Here is a 24,277-nt window from a genome sequence, read left to right on the forward strand (position 1 = left end):
AGATGTGCCCAATTCTGCATAAGCCAGTCTACACCGGTTCAGGGACCCCTTAGCCCCTGCTCTGGCACGAAACTGGACAAAGGAAAGGGGAGTGACCACTCCCCTGACCTGCACCTCCCCTGGGAGGTGTCCAGAGCTCCTCCAGTGTGCTCCAGACCTCTGCCATCTTGGAAACAGAGGTGCTGCTGGCACACTGGACTGCTCTGAGTGGCCAGTGCCACCAGGTGACGTCAGAGACTCCTGCTGATAGGCTCCTTCAGGTGTTAGTAGCCTTTCCTCTCTCCTAGGTAGCCAAACCCTCTTTTCTGGCTATTTAGGGTCTCTGTCTCTGGGGAAACTTTAGATAACGAATGCAAGAGCTCATCCGAGTTCCTCTGCATCTCTCTCTTCACCTTCTGATAAGGAATCGACTGCTGACCGCGCTGGAAGCCTGCAAACCTGCAACATAGTAGCAAAGACGACTACTGCAACTCTGTAACACTGATCCTGCCACCTTCTCGACTGTTTTCCTGCTTGTGCATGCTGTGGGGGTAGTCTGCCTCCTCGCTGCACCAGAAGCTCCGAAGAAATCTCCCGTGGGTCGACGGAATCTTCCCCCTGCAACCGCAGGCACCAAAAAGCTGCATTACCGGTCCCTTGGGTCTCCTCTCAGCACGACGAGCGAGGTACTTCGAATCCAGCGACGCTGTCCAAGTGACCCACACAGTCCAGTGACTCTTCAGCCCAAGTTTGGTGGAGGTAAGTCCTTGCCTCACCTCGCTGGGCTGCATTGCTGGGAACCGCGACTTTGCAGCTACTCCGGCCCCTGTGCACTTCCGGCAGAAATCCTTCGTGCACAGCCAAGCCTGGGTCCACGGCACTCTAACCTGCATTGCACGACTTTCTAAGTTGGTCTCCGGCGACGTGGGACTCCTTTGTGCAACTTCGGCGAGCACTGTTTCACGCATCCTCATAGTGCCTGTTTCTGGCACTTCTCCGGGTGCTACCTGCTTCAGTGAGGGCTCTTTGTCTTGCTCGACGTCCCCTCTCTCTGCAGGTCCAATTTGCGACCTCCTGGTCCCTCCTGGGCCCCAGCAGCGTCCAAAAACGCCAAACGCACGATTTGCATATAGCAAGGCTTGTTGGCGTCCTTCCGGCGGGAAAACACTTTTGCACGACTCTCCAAGGCGAGAGGGATCCGTCCACCACAGGGGAAGTCTCTAGCCCTTTTCGTTCCTGCAGAAACCTCAGCTTCTTCTGTCCAGTCGAAGCTTCTTTGCAATCGCAGCTGGCATTTCCTGGGCATCTGCCCATCTCCGACTTGCTTGTGACTTTTGGACTTGGTCCCCTTGTTCCACAGGTACCCTAGATTGGAAATCCACAGTTGTTGCATTGCTGGTTTGTGTCTTTCCTGCATTATTCCTCTAACACGACTCTTTTGTCCTTAGGGGAACTTTAGTGCATTTTGCACTCACTTTTCAGGGTCTTGGGGAGGGTTATTTTGCTAACTCTCACTATTTTCTAATAGTCCCAGCAACCCTCTACAAGGTCACATAGGTTTGGGGTCCATTCGTGGTTCGCATTCCACTTCTGGAGTATATGGTTTGTGTTGCCCCTATCCCTATGTTTCCCCATTGCATCCTATTGTAACTATACATTGTTTGCACTGTTTTCTAAGACTATACTGCATATTTTTGCTATTGTGTATATATATCTTGTGTATATTTCCTATCCTCTCACTGAGGGTACACTCTAAGATACTTTGGCATATTGTCATAAAAATAAAGTACCTTTATTTTTAGTATAACTGTGTATTGTGTTTTCTTATGATATTGTGCATATGACACTAAGTGGTACTGCAGTAGCTTCACACGTCTCCTAGTTCAGCCTAAGCTGCTCTGCTAAGCTACCATTATCTATCAGCCTAAGCTGCTAGACACCCTATACACTAATAAGGGATAACTGGGCCTGGTGCAAGGTGCAAGTACCCCTTGGTACTCACTACAAGCCAGTCCAGCCTCCTACAATATGACCTCATGGCAAATAACTATATAATTCCTGTTCATCTTGTGATGTAATTGGTTTCCTCCCCCATTACTATGATGATGAATTAGCTGAATGCTATCAGTTTCTCTTGTATTAGTATAAGGACCAGGGCTCTTGGGTTACAATCCAGTCAATATTCCAATGAACATCTACAATAATACAAGAAAATTATATGCAATGTATAAAGATCCTATACGTTGCTCCTAATACAGAAATTTTACAGAGTGCTGCCTCTGCTTACCTCCTGAAGCTAAGACCATCATTCTGTGATACAAATTGAATACATAGAATCCTATTACTTTAACTAATCACTACAAGCAACCACATCATTAAAACTGGCACGTCTACAGCCAGGCATCATCTTCTTCTAGAATTCGAGTTTGCACTACATGTCACACGAAACACAGATCAAAGAAAATCTACTGTACAATGCAGTTCCATTTAGAATCTGCTCTGTAGTGCAGTTAAATAGCGATCCTATTCTGAACGTTCACCTATCCACATCAAGTTTTTACACTACCATCTGAACATGAGCATTTCTGGTGTCTTCACATCATAGTTACTCAAGTAAAGAATCGAAGGGAAAAATACATATGAAAACCTTTCAGTCCTATTGAGGATGAGTCCGTAACACAGCTGAATCGAAAAGCAGACTCATTACAGACACTCACATATTCAAGTCAAAGACAAAAACCCATCCACACATAAGTGTTTCCACAAAAATGCAGCCATTTTATATACCCCAAAATCTGACATCATACTCATTAATTAGTTGCAAATTACTGCAATGGGCTTTAAAAAATCCGTTGCTCCTAGTGAGCCATAATACTCAAAATGGATTTATGAGCTCAAATATCATGGACAGCTATTTCATAACAGATGTCTGTAAAGATGCTGAGAAGAAAGGCCAATGCAATCTTTTGCAATACAAAAAAGCAAAAATGCAAAAAAAGTTCCCAGACTCCATTGTTATGAGTGGAGATAAAAAATTAAAATACATTTTTTTAAAAAGTGAAGATAAATGGAGACGACATGTTCCAAACTTCAGTGAAAAGTTATAATCCTGTCCAAAGTGCAGATTCAAACTGTTCCCCGTGCCGCACTCATGGCATCATCATTACTCCATTCAGCCACTCTAGATTTATATATCACTATAAACACAATAAACCATTAAATCAAACACACAATGGGACAATGAATTAAACACAAAGGGCCTGATTCTAACTTTGGAGGACGGTGTTAAACCGTCCCAAAAGTGGCGGATATACCACCTACCGTATTACGAGTTCCATAGGATATAATGGACTCGTAATACGGTAGGTGGTATATCCGCCACTTTTGGGACGGTTTAACACCGTCCTCCAAAGTTAGAATCAGGCCCAAAGTCACATATCTAAAACCCACTGAAACTGATTAACAGTGAAAATAAAATATATATATAGTACGGTCATGTTTCTGTTGAAAAGTTATGTCCGAGAAGGGGAATCAAACTCTTACCTTCTCTTATCTGATGTGTGCACCATGCTAACCAATCGGCTACAAAAGCAGTACAATGTAGCATTGTTACAAGTGACAATCTATTATGCTTTCCCTCCATTTGTACATTACTAAAGGCACTTGAGTCAATAAATATGCTACAACAAAGTCATACCTCAAATGTTCACTGATTAGCAAAAAGAAAATGGAAATCATATGAAGTCAACAATCAATTGAGAAAATATTATCAGAAAATGGGGGATTTGAAATCATAGCTGTTTTATACTCATTAGTACATAATCTCAAGCCATTTGGCAAAACAATTGATGTAATGCTCCATAGATTTTTCTCAATCAAAGGTGACTTGCTATCTATTCTTTTGATCAAATGTATATGTTCTTTCATTCTTTCTTCAATGGGGTGAATGGTTAAACCAACATAGCATTTTTACGTTCACATGCTATAAAATATAAATAAAACGTTGTGTTACAGTTGATAACTGATTGGAATTAAAATACTTTACTAATATCGTGACTTAAAAATTCCTTGGCTCTGTCCAAAATATATTGACAGCATACACAGTTATTACATTTGTAACACCCACATTGTTTTTCTTGCAGCCAATTAGTTGTCTTTTAAATCTGATGGCATTGCTTGGACTAAGTATATTATTCTGGGTTTGTGCTCTTCTAAAATAAACCAAAAATTTAATCGTAATGGTATCATGCAAATCTTTATCAGTTTTGAGAAAGGCCCGACCCTATTTGAGAAAACCATATATCTTCTTGTTTTCTGCATCGAATTTCATGATAAATCTTATCTGTTGGCTCTTACAGGTTTCCTTAGTTTTTTCAGCTAGCTGCTTCCAACAACATCTTCATATGGTAATCTCTCTGTCTATGTCTATTCAAGGTTTTCAATTCTTCGACACAATAGTCCTCACCATGTTAAAAGTTTATTTTCTGATTATGGGGAAGGCCTGATTGAAAGTGTAGTGCAATACTACTGGCTGTTTTTATCCTGAACAATCTTGTGTTCAGCACTTGATCCTTAACAAATAGTACTAAATCAAGGAATGTAATACCGATTTTGTCACATTCTATGGTTAGCTCTACATTCACATCATTGGTGTTCAGAAAGTTATGATATAAAACCAACGGTTCTTCAGTATCATCCCATAGCATGAGTATGTAATTTATATAATGTACCCACATGACCGCATGTTTGTACCCTGCATGTCCATCCTCATTCCAGACATGTTCTCTCAAATGCCACCCAATGAATATGTTGGCATTAGTGGGAGCACACCCATCAGGGTGCCACAGACTTTATGGTACAAAGGCCCTCATTACAACCCTGGCGGTCGGTGATAAAGCGGCGGTAATACCGCCAACAAACCGGTGGTAAAAATAATGGAATTATGACCACAGCGGAAAATGTCCATACAGACAGCCACTTTAACACTCTGACCACCACGGCGGTAGCAACAAGCACCACGGCGGTAACTAGCAACAGCCAGGCGGAAGACAATGTACCACCCACTGTATTACAAGAGACCTATCTGCCACCTTTTCTGGGGCGGTACCAAGGACATCAAAAGCACAGCGGAAACAGTACACAGAAGGCACAGGACTCACCTCTGGAGACTCAGGGAACAACCACGCCACCATGGAGCCCGAACTGCGGGTGTTCCCCATGCTGGTCTACCTCCTCCTAAACCAGGAATACCAATGTCGGCGACGATGACCACAGTGAATACTGCTACATAGCACACAGGGGAGGGGGGAGGAAAAAGAGAGTCCACCCCCACCCCCAACACCGTACACACAAACAGATGCAACATTACACATCCACCCCGTACCCCTCAGGAATAATGCAAGGAAAAAAGGAAGTGATTGAAGTGAGTGTAATAAGATAAAATACTAGAAATATGTCCTCAAAAATCAAAACAGTATTTACATACATACAAATGGAAGGACACTGCCCAGTCCATAATGTCCGTGGGCCACAGGGCAACATCATATAGGCCAAGACCCCACCTCACTCCTGCATCAACACAGAGACAACACTGCTGGGGCATCAGGTCAAAAATACACAGGCACTTCAGGGCGACAGAGAATGGGGGGGCACCTCATCCGGAAGATGGTACAACACCACTTGTCCTGGAGGGGGCTACATACCCTGTGCAATGTCCTGGGGAGTACAAGGACATAGTTTCTCAAGTGGGTGGTTTGCCCACTGCTTAGTCTTTGGGAGTGCAAAGCCACAGTCTCTCAAGTGGGTGGTTTGCCCACTGCTTGGTCCTGGGGAGTGCAAGGCCACAGTCTCTCAAGTGGGTGGTTTGCCCACTGCTTGGTCCTGGGTAGTGCAAAGCCAGTCTCTCTAGTGGGTGGTTTGCCCACTGCTTGGTCCTGGGGAGTGCAAAGCCACAGTATCTCTAGTAGGTGGTTTGCCCACTGCTTGGTCCTGGGGAGTGCAAAGCCACAGTCTCTCTAGTGAGTGATTTGCCCACTGGTTCTGGAGGGGGCTTTGTGCCTAGTGTGCTTCATCCCGGCAAAGAAAAGGTGTGTGGATGCCTTCTTCCACTGTTTCTGGAGGGGGATTTGTGCCCAGTATGCTTCATCCAGGCAAGGAGGGGGTGAGTGGATGCCTTCTTACACTGGTTCTGGAGGGGGTTTGTGCCCAGTGTGCTTCATCTTGACAAGGAGGGGGTGAGTGGATGCCTTCTTCCACTGGTTCTGGAGGGGGCTTTGTGCCCAGTGTGCTTCATCCTGGCAAGGAGGGGGTGAGTGGATGCCTTCTTCCACTTGTTCTGGAGGGGGCTTTGTGCCCTGTGATGCAGATATTGGGGAGTACAAGGTCACAGTCACTCACCTGGGTGTCAGACCAACACGATTTGCAGTGGTCAGGATACATTGTAGTCCATGGAGGCAGGACTACACACTGCACATCGGCGGCGATGGCTGCTCAGTGGTGGCAGTGCCGGAGCTGGTGTCGGTGCTGCCAGTGGTGGGGGGGCTCCAGCTCCTTCCCCTGCAGCCTCAGACGGCTGCTCACTGGGGCTGCTGCTGCTGGCAGTGGTGTTGGAAGTGGTGCTGGTGGCAGTGCAGGTGGAGGTGCAGGTGCTGGTACTGATGCTGGTGGCGGTGCTTGTGTCAGTGCTGCCAGTGGTGGGGGAGGCTCCAGCCCTTCCCCTGCAGCCTCGGACAGCTTCCCACTGGGGCTGCAGCTGCTGGCAGTGGTTCTGGCAGTGGAGCTAGTGGTGGTGCAGGTGGCGGTGCAGGTGCTGGTGGGGTGGGTGGCGGTGCTGCCAGTGGTGGGGGGAGGCTCTAGCCCTTCCTCTGCAGCCTTGGATGGCTGCTCACTGGGCCTGCTGCTGCTGCTGGCAGTGGTGCTGGTGGCAGTAAGGGTGGCGGTGCAGGTGGCGGTGCTGGTGGTGGTGCTGGTGTCGGTGCTGCCAGTGGTGGGGGGAGGCTCCAGCCCTTCCCCTGCAGCCTCAAATGGTTGAAGCCCATGGTTGGTGTTGGGGGCTCAGAATCAGTCCCAGCACCAGGCCTCATGTCCTTCCTGCCTGCAGGGGCAGGCCCTTTGTCATTGCCATCTGGTGGTGCCTCCTTGCCATTGACCTTGCCAGCTGATGGTGCCTCCTTGCCCTTACCCTTGTAATCTGGTGATACCTCCCTGCCGTTGCCAGCTGGTGGTACATCCTTGCCTTTCCCCTTGCCAGCTGGTGGTACATCCTTGCCCTTCCCCTTGGCAGCTGATGCAGGCACAGTACCAGTGCTGATGGGTATTTCCTTGGACCCTCTCACACCTGCAGTAGCTGCTGAAACTACTATGGCTGTGGACTGGGTGGCTGAGGTGCTAGCCTGGGTTCTGCCCACCCTGGGCCGATGTGAAGGATGGGGGAGGGGTAGGGAAGAGGTCAATGGCATAGAGGAAAAGCTTCATAGGGATACTGGGGTGGGAAGAGGGTGAACGGTTGGGAGTAGAGGAAGAGGGAGTGGTTGTTGGAGGTGTCTGTCTGCTGTGTTTGGGTGCAGGTGCATGGGCTGGATGCTGTTGTGAGGTAGATGGCTGTTGGGTGTCTGAGTGCTTGCATTTCTGTACTTTGGGAGTAGGGGGCACAGACACAGTGGGAGAGGACACAGGGGTCGTGTGCATCGATGTGGGGGTGGTGACTGCAAGTGAAGGGCGTGTAGTGATAGGCGTGATGGAGGCAGAGGGTGTGGATGTAGTGCATGCAGGTGTGAGTGGAGATGCTACTGGGAGGGAGGTAGATGAGGAGGAGGAGGGGGACACAGTGGAGGCAGTGGACGTTGGTGTGTCTGCATCTAGATGGGGTTTGTTTGAGTGCCTGTGGGATGATGTGTGGTGCTTGTGTTTGCCTGAGCCAGTCCTGTGTGTTGTTTTGAGTGTATGATGGTCTGAAATGTGTGCGTGGGATAAGTTGGGGTTCAGGGAATGGGACTGGGCAGAGGAAGTTGTAGGGGGGAGGCTAGAGACAGGAACAATGGCTGCCATCAGGGAGGAGGCCAGAGCCTGGAATTATCTCTGTTGGGAAGCCATGCAAGAGTGAATGACCTCCAGGAATGCATTTGGTTGTTGTAAATGCCCTGCCAACCCCTGGATGGCATTCACTATGGTTGACTGCCCAACAGAGATGGACCGCAGGAGGTCAATAGCCTCCTCACTCAGGGTAGCAGGGCTAACTGGGGCAGGGCCTGAGGTGCCTGGGGCGAAGGAGATGCCCACCCTCCTGGGTGAACAGGCATAGGATACTCGCTGAGGGGCTGCTGAGAAGGCGGTGCTGGCATGTGGGTGGCACAAAGTACCTGTTGTTAGGATGGGCACAGAGGTGTCCGCCACCACCAGGGAGCTTCCATTGGAGGAGGTATCACTGTCAGAACTGTCCCCTCCTGTCTCAGCCTATGGTGCTCCCCTCACCCTCCGTCCCACTGGTGCCCTCAACGTCAGTGGATTTGGCCTCCTGGGCCCTGTGGGATGCAGCTCCCTCTGTCACTGGTGCCTTTGGTTCTCCACCAGATGATGCTAATGCACATAAGGACAGGATGACAAAAATAAAAGGGGGGGAAAAGACAGAGGATACACTTGGTCAATGGCAGCAACAACACCACCGTTGGCATACACAACACACAGGGAACAGCCCTACGCACTACGCAATGCACTACCAGTCACAATGCTAGGCACCATGCCATGGACAGTAATACCTAACACCAATTGCAGCATACCTGAGACCCACAGAGCCCTGCCCAGTAGTGGGTGCCCACTAGCTTGGTTGAAGGTGGAGTTCATCAGCCCCTGCCCAACAGGGAACCTACCCTGCAATGTCTGGCCTGGCCTAGGGGCACCAACAGGCCCACATCCCCCACCCGGAGACCACCCCACCACGTGCAAGTAGTATATTGTGAAACTATACTCACCTCCTTGCGGCTGCTGTGATGCCCCCAAGCGTCCATCAAGCTCTGGACAACCCGCCGCCAGTATGTGGAACATCAGGGAGGTCAGGGTTCAACGGGCACTCCTTCCTCGTTGGGAGGCCATCCCCACCTGGGCCTCTGCCGTCTTCCGTGCCCAGCATCTCAGGTCCTCCCACCGTTTGCGACTTTGGGTGCTCCACCTGCACAGACCCCCAGGGTCCGCACATCCTTGACGATGGCACTCCATATACCCTTTTACTGATGGGCGCTGACCTGCAGAGGAAATGCACACAGATAAACGGTATCAGTCATACCGTCTGGCCTGTTACACTAATGGCCCACCATATCCCTCCCATCTCCTTACGCACATATATTGCCCACCATACATGCAGCACGCTGCCCAGGACCCCTCAACCACCTCACCTTACACAAGGCCCTCACATACAGCACTCCATGCATTCATGCCCCATGCATCGTGCTCACAGTGTACTCACCTGTTGGTCTGGAGGCCCATACAGCATTCGGTACTGGGGTAGGACCCCATCCACCAGTCTCTCCAACTCCGCAGCAGTGAAGGCAGGGGCCCTTTCCCCAGTGACACGAGCCATGGTTGCTTCCAGACAGAGGTCACAGCAGCACATGCAGTGTAGATCCTCTCCTGTTGAAGGTCAGGTAGCAAGTGAGTAAAGAGATATAATTGGCGGCAACGTCCGCGACGGTGCGTACCGTCACCGCCGGCGTAAATCACCATTGGCTACTCTAACCCGTAGGGCACAATGACAACCAATGAGGAGTTGAAGGGCGCCTCCCACAACAGCGCACAATGTCAGCGGCATTACCTCATTTCCACATGTCCATCCACACAGGACAGACGGGTGCCATTTCAGGGGGGGCAGGCCATGGCACCTAACTGCGTCACAGCACACATAGGCACCATTTTGGCCTATACAACAACATACTGTTTCAGTCACAACATGCAATGCACTGTACATTTTGGAAATGTCGAATACTGACCAGATTCTCATGGTTTTGCCCCTTAGATTACAACCGCTGATGATGAGTAGGAGATGGAGACATCCCCCTGTGTACAGACCCCTGGTGGACTTGTCAACAATGGAGGACAGGCACATTATCCTCACCTACAGACGTGACAGAGCCACAATCCAAGAGCTGTGTGGCCAATTGAAGCCAGACCTGATCTCTGCTATCCGTCACCCCACTGGGATCCCCCCGGTTGTGCAAGTCCTATCTGTGCTCCATTTCTTGGCAACTGGTTCTTTCCAAGTGACAGTGGGCTTGGCAGTAGGAATGTCTCAGCCAATGTTCTCAATAGTGCTGACCAGAGTGTTGTCTGCCCTGATGAAACACATGCGCATCTTCATCGTTTTCCCCCAGGTGGAGGATTTGGCCACAGTGAAAGCTGACTTCTATGCAATGGGACATATTACCAACATCATTGGGGCAAATGATGGTACATGTATTGCATTTGTAACCCCCCGGAGAAATGAACAGGTGTTTAGAAATCGAAAGAGCTTTCACTCAATGAATGTGGAGATAGTGTGCCTGCCGGACCAGTACATCTCCCATGTCAATGCAAAGTATCCTGGGTCTGTGCATGATGCCTTTATCCTGAGGAATTGCAGCATCCCATATGTGAAGGCTCAACTCCAGAGGCACCAGGTGTGGCTAGTAGGTGAGCCCATGGTCCCCACCCAGTATATGTTGGTGTATGGGTATGGAGTTGGCCCTAAGGGTTAGTGTCTGGCTAACAGGTATCCCTCGATATTTGCAGGTGACTCTGGTTACCCCAACCTCTCATGGCTACTGACCCCAGTGAGGAATCCCAGGACAAGGCAGAGGAACGTTACAATGAGGCACATGGGCGAACAAGATGAATTATAGAGCGTACTATTGGCCTCCTGAAGGCGAGGTTTCGGTGCCTCCATCTAACAGGTGGTTCCCTGTGCTACTCATTCAAGAAGGTGTGCCTGATCATTGTGGCATGTTCCATGTTGCACAATCTTGCCTTGAGACGCCAGGTGCCTTTTCTGCAGGAGGATGAGGCTGGAGATGGGCGTTTAGCAGCAGTGGAGCCTGTGGACAGTGAAGAAGAGGAGGCAGAGGATGAGGATATGGACAGTAGAACATCAATCATACAACAGTACTTCCAGTGACATACAGGTAAGACACTGTAACTTCATCTTCCATTGCAGTTTTGTATTGTAAATTTTCACTGGCAGGCTGATATTCCCACTACTATGGCCACTTACTCTACCCTTTGACATGTCTATTTACAGATATCTATGTCCCACTCTGGCTCCTGGTGTATTGACTGCAGAAAAATACAGGCCATACCTATGTATAAATTACTGTACAGTTGAATTGCAATGTCTACAGATTGTTAAATGAATGCATAGTTCAGTCACTTGACAGACAATACTTGTAGTTTGTACAAGGATGTTCATTTCTGTGCTAATAAGTGGATGGGTTATTGCTATAGGCTGGGGCGGGGTTGGTGGAGGAAAGTCCAGGTAAGAGTTCTATTCTATTTGTATCACAGGCGCATTGTCCAAGGGGGCATAGGAAGGGGAGCAATGGCAGTTCAAGGTGGACTGGGTGACAGAGTGGGACACAAGGGTGACAATCAGGAGAGTCTTATTTCCTGGCGGGGTCTTGGCAATGTTCTCTGGCTTCTGGCTGTATCACAGGGACTGTTTGAGGGGTGGTTCTCTTCTGCAGGGGGTGAGGTGCTGGTGGCCTTTTATTCCTGTGGTGGTGCCTCCTGTCCACTAGTGGCAGCGGAGGTGGAGGGCTGTTAATTAGTGTGGCTAGTGTCAGGGGCCTGTTGGTGTGCCACTGCCTCCCACATGGTGTTGGCCATGTCTGCCAGCACCCCTGCAATGGTGACCAGGGTGGTGTGGATGTCCCTCAGGTCCTCCCTGATCCCCAGGTACTGTCCCTCCTGCAGCAGCTGGGTCTCCTGCAACTTGGCCAGTATCCGGCCCATCGTCTCCTGGGAATGGTAGTATGCTCCCAGAATGTTGGTGAGTGCCTCCTGGAGAGTCGGTTACCTGGGCCTGTCCTCCCCCTGTCACACAGCAGTCCTCCCAGCTTCCCTGTTGTCCTGTGCCTCTGTCCCCTGAACCGTGTGCCCACTGACCCCAGGTCCCTGATCGTCCCGTGTTTGTGGTGTGGCCTGGGGTCCCTGTAGTGGTGGACACACTGCTGATTGATGTGTCCTGGGGACAGAGGTATGGGCCTGCTGGGTGGGTGCTGTGCTAGTGTTTCCTGAGGGGGGAGGCTCTGTGTTGTACTATGGTACTGTGCCTGGGTAACCAACTTTACGGAGGTCCCTGATGGGCCAGATTGGTCATCCTGATCCAGGCGTGCAGAGCTTCTGTCATCACTGTGGGCCTCTTCTGTGGGGAGACTGGATGTTGCTGGCACCTCCTCCCCAGTGATGTTGTGTGGGGGACCTGTGGGGATGTAAATGCAGTGTTACTGTTTCTACCTTTGCCATCTTGTGCATGGGTGTGTTGCCCTGTAAGGTTGTGATTGCCCTGGCAGCTTAGGCTTTTGTGAGTAGTGATTTGGTTGGCTAGGTGATTGTCTCATGTGTGCATGTTTTGGTGATGGGTGTCCATGCCATGCAGGTCTGTGATGGGTGTCCATGTATTGGTGTTGCATGCAGGGCTTGGTAGTAGGAGGGGTGGGTTGTGATGGTAGGGTGTATGTGAGGTGGTGGAGTGATGGGGATAAGGGTGAGAGTGGGGGTATGTGATGACATGCAGGTAGGTGGGTGATAGTAATAGAGATGTGACTTACCGGAGTCCAGTCCTCCTGCTACTCCTGCCAGGCCCTCAGGATGCAGTATTGCCAAGACTTGCTCCTCCCATGTTGTTAGTTGTGCGGAAGGAGGTGGGGTCCACCGCCAGACCTTTGTGCAGCTATCTGGTGTCCTGCAACCACAGAACGCACCTTCCCCCGTAGGTCATTCCACCTCTTTCTGATGTCATCCCCTGTTCTGGGGAGCTGTCCCACGGCGTTGACCTTGTCCGCGATTCTTCACCATAGCTTTATCTTCCTAGCAATGGATGTCTGCTGCACCTGTGATCTGAATAGCTGTGGCTCTACCCAGATGATTTGCTCCACCATGACCCTTAGCTCCTCCTCTGAGAACCTGGGGTGTCTTTGTGGTGCCATGGGTGTAGTGTCAGTGGTGTGTGTGAGGGTGTGTGGGATGATGTATTGGGGTGTGTACTGTGAGGTGTGTAGATGGTGTATGGGTGATGGTGTGTCTGTGGCTCTGGTTGTGTGGGTACTCTTGCTGCATCTCTCTCTAGTGGCACTTTTTGTTAGTCGTAAAGGGTTGTGGGTAGTCTGTGTGTTTTATAGTGGTGTGGGTGGGTGTGGAGTGTGTATGTGTGTCAGGTGTGTGTAGTTTGAATTCTCCAATGTGGTGTAGTTTTGTATGTGTGTGTGTATTTTGAGTGCGGCGGTATGTACTGCCAATGGCCGCATTGAATGTCCGCTGCGGTGATTCGTGGGTCATAATGCTGTGGGTGTAGTTCTGTTGGTGTAACGGTGTGGGTTTGTCTACCGCCATTTTCTCACTGACCTTTGGGCTGGTGGACTTATGTGTGTGTCTGTATAGGGACAGATTGCTATGTGTGTGTCATAATATGGGTATTGGTAAAACCGCCACGGCAGCGGTATGTTGGCGGCAGTCAGCATGGCAGTAAGCAGGACTTACCGCCAATGTCATAATGTGGGCCAACGTGTCTTGGTACGAAAAATAATTATTGTTAAGGACTAATTCTGCACATTCCATGGCCATTTTGACATGCCTATAAAAGCTTTCACTAAAGAACTATTGCAATGGGTTCAGACCATTACCATGTCTAATAACTGTATATAAGCTTTGACATTCATTGTTACCAGCCATAGCTCCTCACTCCAAGGAATACCTTGTAGCTTTTTCTCATGTGTCCCTGGTATATGAGGCTGGATTGAGTCCTGAGGGTGCTAGGTACATTACCACATATTCAGATATTCTTTCAGTTACTGACTCAATCCCTGCTATTATAGGTCTACAAGAGGGTACCATGACACCTTTGTGTAGTTACAGCAAAAAAGAAATAGGATTTTAGTTACCTAAGTATCACATTTTCTCTATGTCAAGAAAGACAAATTTGTACCACTTTCTAAAATGTTTAGATGCTTCAAGCTTTATCATCTTGTACTAAACCCCCTGCATACTTTATAATCAGTTGTAGTTGACAATTATTTAATAGCTTCTAATAGGAAAGTGGAGTATTATCCAGTGATGCTGGTTAGGCTTCACTACGTAATTCTATCACAATACCTCAAAGATGATCCTTTAGAGTCACAATATTAAACCCTTAGCTTAGTCCTGGTTGTGGCAAAGAGTATTCCGGTTTTAGTAGAGGAACATGTGTTAAGCATTTCAGGGTACCAACTTGGACAATAAATAATTAACACAACTTGAAATACATCTGTCACCACTTTTTAAAATAGAACTTATTTTTATAATATTTTAAACACGAAAACAAAATAAGTCCACTACGTTTAACCAGAGTTATGGATTTTAGAATGAAAATAAATTCAGGACTTTCACAAGCTGTCAAACATTATTATCACTAGTGACACTTGGGCCCATATTTATACTCTGTTTGGGCCGGATTTGCGTCATGTTTTTTAACGCAAATTCAGTGCAAACTTAACTCCATATTTATACTTTGGCGCTAGACCCGTCCAGCGCCAAAGTTATGGAGCTTGAGTCATTTTTTGGACGTGAAAACCTACCTTGCGCTAATGACATGCAAGGTAGGCGTTCCCATGCAAAAAATGACTCTAAGGCATGTGCGCCTTATTTATCTTCCGGCGTCAAAATGATGCACAGGAGGAGGCAGGTCTTACAACAAGGCACCAAGCCGGATTTGCACAGTTTTTTAATGCCTGGGTCAGGGCAAGCATTAAGGGACCTGTGGGCTCATTTCCGTGGTGGGAGACCATGGAAGCAGTCCACAGGTGCCCTTCCCTGCACCCAGGGACACCCCCTGCCACCCTAGCCCACCCCTGAAGGATACCCATGGAGGGGGGGGGCATCTATGGTGAGGGCAGGTAAGTGAAGGTAAGTATATATATATATATATATATATATATATATATATATATATATATATATATATATATATTTTAAGTGGCATAGGGGGGCCAAGTTAACTTGGCCCACCCACATACCATTCGGCAGGGGGGCATGACTCCTGTCTTTGCTAAGACAGGAGTCATTTCCATGTGGGTTGTGTGTAAAAAAATGGCGCAAGTCAGGTTAGAGCCAATATTTTTTACTCTAACCTGACTTGCACCATTCTTTGTCGCACAACCCCCAGTCTTCCCTTCTCCTCCGCTGCCCGGTTACCGTCATTCATTTTGACGTTAACCAGGCCCCCGCGCCGGCTAAGGCCATTCAATAAATAAATCCCGGCTGGCGTGTTGGAATGTCGTTAGCAGGCGGTAAACTTTTTGATGCACATCTGCCCTGGCGCTGATTTGCGTCAAAAAGTATAAATATGGCCCTTGGTCACTTGCGGGAAGTTCAGATGAAGCAACTCATATTTGAGGTTCTGAGGGTTTCAGAACTAAGCTTCAATAGTCGGACCAATTTTACCTGGCTCAAGGGGCCATGGTACAGAGGTACTCTGGCTGTCCTTCGTGCTGAAAGCAGAAGCTGTAGGTGTTGAAAAAGGACACTAGTGACACTTGGTCACCTGGAGGTCAAGTGCGGGGGAGCCAATTAGGGGTTAAGCTTGTGTAAGCCCCGGGATCAGGATTCACCAGGCAGAACTGCTCTACCTAGCTCAGGTACCTCGGGTGCAGAGGTGCCTAGCTCAGGCATCCTTGGTGCTGAGCAGGAACTGCGGTTCCTGGCTTTACCACCATAATGGTGCAGGCAAGGAAACAGATGCAAAATCATGGCAACAGATTCACAGTTGATGTCAGATGATGGTGTTGCGGTGTGCCCTTGAGTAGCAGTGTTGAGTAAAGGTGGTGATGACTGGACTAACCATCAGCAAGTCTTGGCAGTGGTAAGGTGGAGAAGAGCTATCTCCTATTCTTGAGGTCCAGTGGAAAATGGTACCTGGCTGCAACTTAATGGAGAGCTGGACTACACTTCCCACTATGCACTTGACCACCTGCTTTAGGGCAATCCCCCTTAGGGCCTGATGACCAGTGCTTTCTCAAATCCAATAGGTGCTTCTTACCTGCAATGGGCAGTAGACTAGTGCCACTAGTCCAAGGGAGTCTTGTCTTGCCTTTGTCTCACAAAGGGTTCCCTCTTGCCTGATACATTGGTCTTCGGTCAAGTATGAGCCGCAGTCAAACAGTTCCAGGAATGTTGCCACAGGTTCAAGGTATCACCCCATTGGTTTGTGCAGGCTCCTGTTCTAACTGATACGGATCTTTGCTTGTCGTTTCCTCACAAGTTGTTGCAGTGTTGTGGTTCTAATGCCAGGGGTGCCCCTTAAATACTACATTTTGGATTTTAGGGGTGCAGGTGCAGGTGCAAGTAGCCAATAGGCTACTAGCCACAGCATCTAATCCGCCCCTGAGGTGACCACATCTGGTGGGCTGTAGTACCTTTTCTACCGAGAACCCTCTATAATGCCTCTTTTCATGATGGCAGACGTCTTCTTTGGCTGTACAGACAAGGCTGCACTCCCTAGAGGTTTAGCTATACTTCAGGGGGTATACACCTCACGAGTAACTTATTTTTCCACCTCCTTGGGTGAAAATGTGCTTGGTCGCTGGGAAACAGCCTTGTCCTCCACTGAGGGACACCCTGGCTGCATATCAGAGGTGGTGTGCCCATGGAAGCTCGCTGCCTTGATGTACCACTTCACTAGCCTTTCTGGCAGGGAGGGAGGTCTGACCTCCTTCCTGTCCAGACCATTATCCTGACTCCTGGGAGTGTTCACGCTTATGCCCAGGGGTTTGGAATACTGAATTAATAGATGCAGCTATGAACTGGCAGCCAGAGCACAGGAAAACTGGGGCAACTCACTGGATAACCTCTAAGGTTGCTTTCTAGGTCCATGCCACCTCATCCCCGACATGAGATTCCTGTCAAGGGTGAGAAATCACATTGTTTGATACCAAAGAATGACCCAATTCGGTGGGACAATAATGGAGCTGGGGGCCTTGGGTTTGCCTGGGTTCCAACCCTTGATATCCTATGCGCCATCATTCACATAAAGTGTCCTTTATTGGAAAAGGCAACCATAGGGACATATAAGCTTGAACTTATATGTCCACTCCTTTAATATAATGCACCATGCTTTTTGGGCATAGGAGGCCTTCCGTAAGAGTGACTGACATATATTAAAGATAGTGCTTTGGTTTTGCCACACATGATGTGGGCACAGTTGTGTTCAAGCAGGCCTTCTGTCAGTAGTTTACTTGGGTCACTCGGGGTGGCACAAACTGTGCTTCAGGCCCTGTGTACCACTGGTATCATATGCCAGGGACTTGTAAATGGGGTTAAAGTCCTTGCCAATTGGGAATACCAATTAACATATACCAATTTAGGGACAGAGAGCTGGCACTGGTGTATTATTTGCAGGCTTTAGTGTACTTTCAGGGTCATAACCAACAGCATCTAGAGCAAAAAGTGTGGAAGTGACAGTCTAAACAGGGCACTTTCCTATACTTACGTTGTAGTCATGAAAATTAAGAATAATCACATTGCCACCAGTTAGAAATTGGGTATCTAGTTTGCAAAGGTATGCACCCTATCCAAGGAGGGACCACAATCCTAGTCAGGGTAAGTAACAACACTCCCTAAATTATTCTGTGCTCACCCTCAGGTAGCTTGGCACAGAGCAGGTAGGCTTCACTTAGAAGGCAATGTAGAAAGTATGGATGCAATAACTCATAGAATAACACAGTGAAAATAGCACAAACAATGCTCATACCAGTTTAGAAAAATAGCTAATGTTTATCTGAATAAAATAAGACCGAAATGCCAGAAATCCAATATGCCCAGGTCAAGCTATCACTTTTTAAAGGTTTAGATGAGTCTCAATCCTTAAACATCAGTGGTTGTATCCTTCTAACACAAAAAGGGCCTCAGAGGAGAAGATGTGTTGGAAAGTAAAGCGATGCATTGGATTTTCCAGTGCAGAGAAGATGATGTGTTGTTTCTTTCCATGTAGCAAGGTGATGCGTCGATTTCTGGGAGTGCAGCCTTGGTTCCTTACTTCGATTCACAGATATTTTGGTGCCCAGGGATGATGCGTGGAACATACAAAACATGTTTTGAAAAGGAAAAAGGTGCTGCATCTATCTGGTGGGCGATGCCATGATTTTTCAGGCGCGAGACAGGTGCTGTGTTGATTCTTCAGGTGTTAAATCAAATTTTCCAGGCGTTGCATCGTTTTTTCCTGTGCTGTGGATTTTCTTTTTCAGATGAAGTCTTTGATGGTCCTGAGACTTTATAACATGGGGCAAGCTCAGTCTACAACCTTGAAGAGCACTTGTGAGGGAAGACAGAGTTCTTCCAGCAGAGTTAGGGTCCAGCAGGCAGCAGGTCAACAAGTAGGAGAACGATCCTCCCAGAAAAGCAGTCCAGATGAGTCCTTTGGGCATCATGACAGTCCCACTGACAGAGTCCAGTTGTAGGTCCAGAAATGCTTGATTTTAGGGGGTTGCCGACCCAGTATATACACCCAAATATGTGTGGAAGAAAATGTCAAAGAGTGGTTTTAAAGTGCAGCAGTTCCCCTTTCAAACCAGTCCTGCCAGCAAAGAGATCTGTTAGGGGTTACCAGTCCTTTGTATGAGGTCAAACCACTAGCCTTTGAAGTGTAAAGGAGAGCACCTCCAAATGTCCTGCCCAGGAAGACCCACCAGTATGTAGATGAATGCAGATGAGTGTCCTGTGTTTATGGCTGTCTTGGAAGAATGTACAAGATGACCTGTCAACCAACACAGACCAAATGTGGATTGGAGACAGGCAGTAAGTGCAGAGAAATGCCTACTCTAAGAGTGACATTTCTAAAATAGTAATGTTAAACCCAACTTCACCGGTAAGCAGGATTTCTCACTACCATTCTAACCATACCAATATGACATTTGCACTCCTTTCAGATTAAATATTACCACTTAAAAGAATATGAGAGAATCTCTAATGCTGGCCTACGAGAGGAGCAGGTTCCACATTTGTGAAAAATGACTTTGGGGGTTTTTCAGTACCAGGACATGTAGAGCTTACAAGTACATGTCCTGCCTTTTATTACCATAGCACCCTGACTTGTGGGCTACCCTGGTTATACCTTAGGGGTGACATATGTAATAAAAGGGGGGTCTAAGGCTTGGAAAGTAGTTTGAAATGCCAAACCAAAGAGGCAGTGAAACTGCACACACAGGCCTTGCAATGGCATGCCTGGGACATGGTTAATGGGCTACTTATGGGGTGGCACAATCAGTGCTGCAGGCCCACTAGAAGCATTTAATTTACAGGCCCTGGATATGTATAGTACACTTTCCTAGAGACTTATAGGTAAATTAAATATGCCAAGTGGGTAGGAGCCAATGTTACCATGTTTAGGGGAGAGAGCACAAACACTTTAGCACAGGTTAGCAGTGGTAAAGGGCACAGAGTCCTAAAACTAGCAACAATTCAATCAGAAAATGGAGGGAGGAAGGCAAAAGGTTGGGGGAAGACCACCTTTAGGCTGCCAGATCTAACACCGCCTTTATCGGCTTGTTGTATAGTAATATCCACATCATTTTTTAATACAAAAAATGCTTGTTTCTCTTTCATTGTCAGATGATTACTCCTGATATTCCTTGACATGCAATCAATTTTTCATCACCAAGTAAAAAAAATATATCAGTAACATTGCCTTTGGGCAAAAAGAAATAAAGTGGGATTTATTAGACAGACTGCTCTCTTTTTTACTCTCTTCCTCTATGTCCATTGTCCTAATCTGACCTCAGTGTCTGGGATATTATCTTCACTGAGACATATACGAACTTGTGTATCTTGTAAGTCTTTAATAGTGATAGATCAAAGATATTTCTACTGGAGCTTTGGGACTTGTAGCTAAGATTTTTTTTATTTATTTCAAAACTCCTGTGAATTTATATAAATCAGTCTTAAATTCAAAGTGAATCTAAATGTCTTGTTGAGTCCCTCACTCAGAAAATCTATTTAATATCTGGGGAGAGCTGTGTCTGACAGACAATATTTTCATTTTCTTTCAATGACTCCACTGTTAGACTGTTCTTAAATAGTAACTCCTAAGATAAGCTTACTTTTTATGGCGTTTCACCTGTGACCTTGGTCGGACGTCTGGTGTTAACTCTTCTCTTTGTATGGTTTGCTTCCCCTCTTTTTGCCCTTGTCCTTCCTTTATTTCGAAGTGTCTGCATTCCCTGTTTTGACTAGTTTCTGTTAAAACATGATTTACTAGATAATAATATCCGCTCATGTAGACCTGCGGTAATAAACTGGTTCAAGGGTGTCAATTCCATTTTACTGTAGGGGGTAACATTTTTACAACTAGTCCGTCAGAAACTGAATGAGGCAGAAATTGCTTTAAAATAATAAAGTATAAGCTTAAAAGTTTTATCAAGGTTGTAAATGACTTTTAGCTGCCAAGCTTTTTATCGTTTTATTATTAAGTGTCAATTTTATTATTTGTAGCATGTGGCCATGTTTTATATTGCAATTGTTTTCAATAATCGAGCAATAAAGTATTTGATTGATTGAATGACTAGTTTCTGATAGTCACACCCTTTCAAAATTCTTCTAAAATAGAACTTGAACTATTCAAAATTGCTTCTACCCCCATAGTTGGTTGTATTACGTGGTTCAACATTAGACACACTTGAGGATGCAACAATTTCTTATGATGGTACACCCTCCAATGGTTTTTAATTTTTGAAAGTGCAATCATACTTCATAGCAAATTAATAAATGCAACCGACCATGTAATCCCTCTCGTCTCTCACAAATGTAGAGTTCTTTTGACCTTTGAGTTAATCTTGATATGTGTCTAGAATTTGTTCTTAAATTTCATAGTTCCATGTACCTTCCTCCAGTTTGAGATCAACTTTTTTTTAATAAGTTTTCTATTTTACTTTCAGCTTCTTCTATTAGCATTAGTTTTCAAGATGTTTCAGAGAGGTTTTTTTTCTCCCAACACTCCGCTTGTGTGGAATCAAAATCTTCCACAGCAGTAAGATATTAATATGTAGTCCTCTTGGAATTTTGTTTATATCCAAATATTATCTCAATGTTACAGCATCTCACAATTTTTGTGACTCTTTTTTCATAAGTTTATCAAGGTAAAGAAAACTCTTGGTGCTATAGAAATACTGTTGTTTTTATTACCACTATTAGAACATCTGAATAGGCAGTCTGCTAATCCCTTCCACTTTTTTACATAGTTGGCCATCAAAAATAAAATGTACAGAAAGTGAAAAAATAACAGGCTTAAAATAGAGCTGAATTTACTATACATACAAGTCACACTCTAAGAATAGCAGTGCCTCATCTAAAAGTACAAGTCAATAAATTTTGCAATAGGATGAACATGCCCTGCTCAGGCTGTCACATACACAGCAGTTGCCCAATCTGGCCTATAGATTTAAAATACAATATCAGTATTTGTCGGGCACTAGATAACTTAAATACACAAAGATATAGTTATATAGTAAGTTGAGGTTGAATTTTGCTAAGGGTGAAGTTTGCTATGGATGTAAGTTTTAAATACATATTTCATGGATTTATTAGTCAAAACTGATTTCTCAGAGCTTTGTATGCTTACAGATATAAATTGTTTACAGTTTTAAATAAGGTTGAGAGTAAAAGAGACTTTAAGTATACAACTATATCTTTGAGTATTTGTGTTATATAGTGGCAAACAAACTCTTACATGGTATTACATGTGCCCAGAGCCTACAAACTAAATGCTACCAGTGGGCCTGCAGCACTCATTGTGCCACCCATTAAAGCAGCCATTTAAAACATGTCTCTGGACTGCCAACACAGTGTAGAAAACAGTTAAAAAACTGTCATTTCGACATGACAAAATAAATCTTTTGCCAGACCTAAATCTTAATTTTTAAAACTTATAAGTCACTCTTAGGGTATGCCCTTACGCTCACTGTTAAGGGTGAATTGCATTTAAAAATTAGGACATGCTTGTTTAAGTTACATATGTCCTGGCAGCGAAAAACTCAGAAAGTCATGTTTCACTGTTGTAGGGACTTTGCCTCCCATTGACTAACACTGGGTTACCTTATTATATTTAATAAGTGACAGATGTAAATTGGAACAGATAGCGATTGTCTATTTACAGTCAAATGAATTGTAACTTAAAGTCCTCCAGAGTCAGATTTTAAGTCACAACTCAGAAAATGACACTTTCAGAAAGTTGGCATTTTCTTGTCCTAACCATTTCTCAGCTTCCTGTGTCACAGGTGTGAATAGCACCACTGTTTTGGTTTGTGTATTCCTCTCAGACGGCAACACAAAGAGGACTTTGGCCCTCATTACAACATTGGCAGTAAATGCTGCTTACCGCCGTGCAGAAGACCGCCAACACACCGCTGCGGCAGCGGAATTCCGCTGTAGCTATTACGACTCACAGACCAGAATCCCCCAAAATCCAGACACCCACACAAGTCTGCCACACCAAAGGTCAGTGATAAACTGGCGATAACAAAACCTCCACCGTCACGCCAACAGGAATACGCCCACACCATCACGACCCACGAATCCACATGGCGGTCTTCCAACCGCGGCATTCCATTGGCGGTACACACCGCCACGCTCAAAATAAACACTCATTTACAAAACACAACCACATTAGACTATTCAAAATACACACACCTGATACACATATGCACACCATTCCACACACCCAATTCAATTTGAAACACACACCCACATCACCCACACACCCCTACGACAAAAATAGAGAAAGAAGCACAGAGAGAGACACCACTATCAACAATACTAGCATCCACATGCACACACCATCTTCAATTACACAACATCCAAGCACCTCAGACAACACACACAAACACATCCCCTCACACATCACAACACACACCACCCTACACATCACCCATACCACATCATGGCACCGCAAAGACACCCCAGGTTCTCTGAGGAGGAGCTCAGGGTCATGGTGGAGGAAATCGTCTGGGTAGAGCCACAGCTATTCGGATCACAGGTGCAGTACACATCCATAGCTGGGAAGATGGAGCTATGGCACAGAATCGTGGACAGGGTCAACGCAGTGGGACAGCACCCAAGAACACGGGATGACATCAGGAAGCGGTGGAACAACCTACGGGGTAAGGTGCGTTCTGTGGTCTCAAGACACCAGATTGCAGTTCAGAGGACTGGCGGCGGACCCCCACCTCCTCCCCCACAACCAACAACATGGGAGGAGCAGGTCTTTGCTATACTGCATCCTGAGGGCCTCGCAGGAGTAGCAGGAGGAATGGACTCTGGTAAGTCAAATCTTAACTATTACATCCCCCACCCTACCTGCATGCTATCACATACCTCACCCTCACCCCCATCACTCCAACACCTCACATATGCCCCACTATCACAACCACACATCGCAATACCAAGCCCTGCATGCAACAACAAAGCATGGACACCCATCACCAAAGCATGTCCACTACAGATACCCACACAGACCCCAAACCAAGTATCACACAAAGTCCTACACAAGAATGCAAGCACTGGAGTACAGGGACACCCACCCATTGCACACAGTCAGTGGCACACACAGATGCAATAATCATGCCTTTACACCCCTGTAGGACCCCTACCCAACGTCACTGGACAGGAGGTTCCAGACATGTCTACTCACCCCACAGAAGAGGCCCACAGTGATGACAGCAGCTCTGTCCAACTGGATCAAAATGACCAGCCTGGCCCATCTGGGACCTCAGGACAGTCGGTTCCCCTCACACTGGCACATGCCACCACAGAGCCTCCCCCCTCAGGAAACACCAGCACAGCACCCTCCCAGCGGGCCCATCCCTCTGTCCCCAGGACACGTTAAGCAGCAGTGTGTCCACCACTACAGGTAACCCAGGCAAACCCACCAACCCAAGAAAATCAGGGACCTGGGGGCAGTGGCAGTGGGCACACGGTTCAGGGGACAGAGGAACAGGATAACAGGGCAGCTGTGCGACAGGGGGAGGACAGGCCCAGGGAAACCACTCTTCACGAGGCCCTCTCCAACATCATGGGAGCGTACCATCATTCCCAGGAGACG

Source organism: Pleurodeles waltl, chromosome 2_2 (genome assembly GCF_031143425.1).
Source record: "Pleurodeles waltl isolate 20211129_DDA chromosome 2_2, aPleWal1.hap1.20221129, whole genome shotgun sequence".
In the NCBI taxonomy this organism is placed as follows: Eukaryota; Metazoa; Chordata; class Amphibia; order Caudata; family Salamandridae; genus Pleurodeles; species Pleurodeles waltl.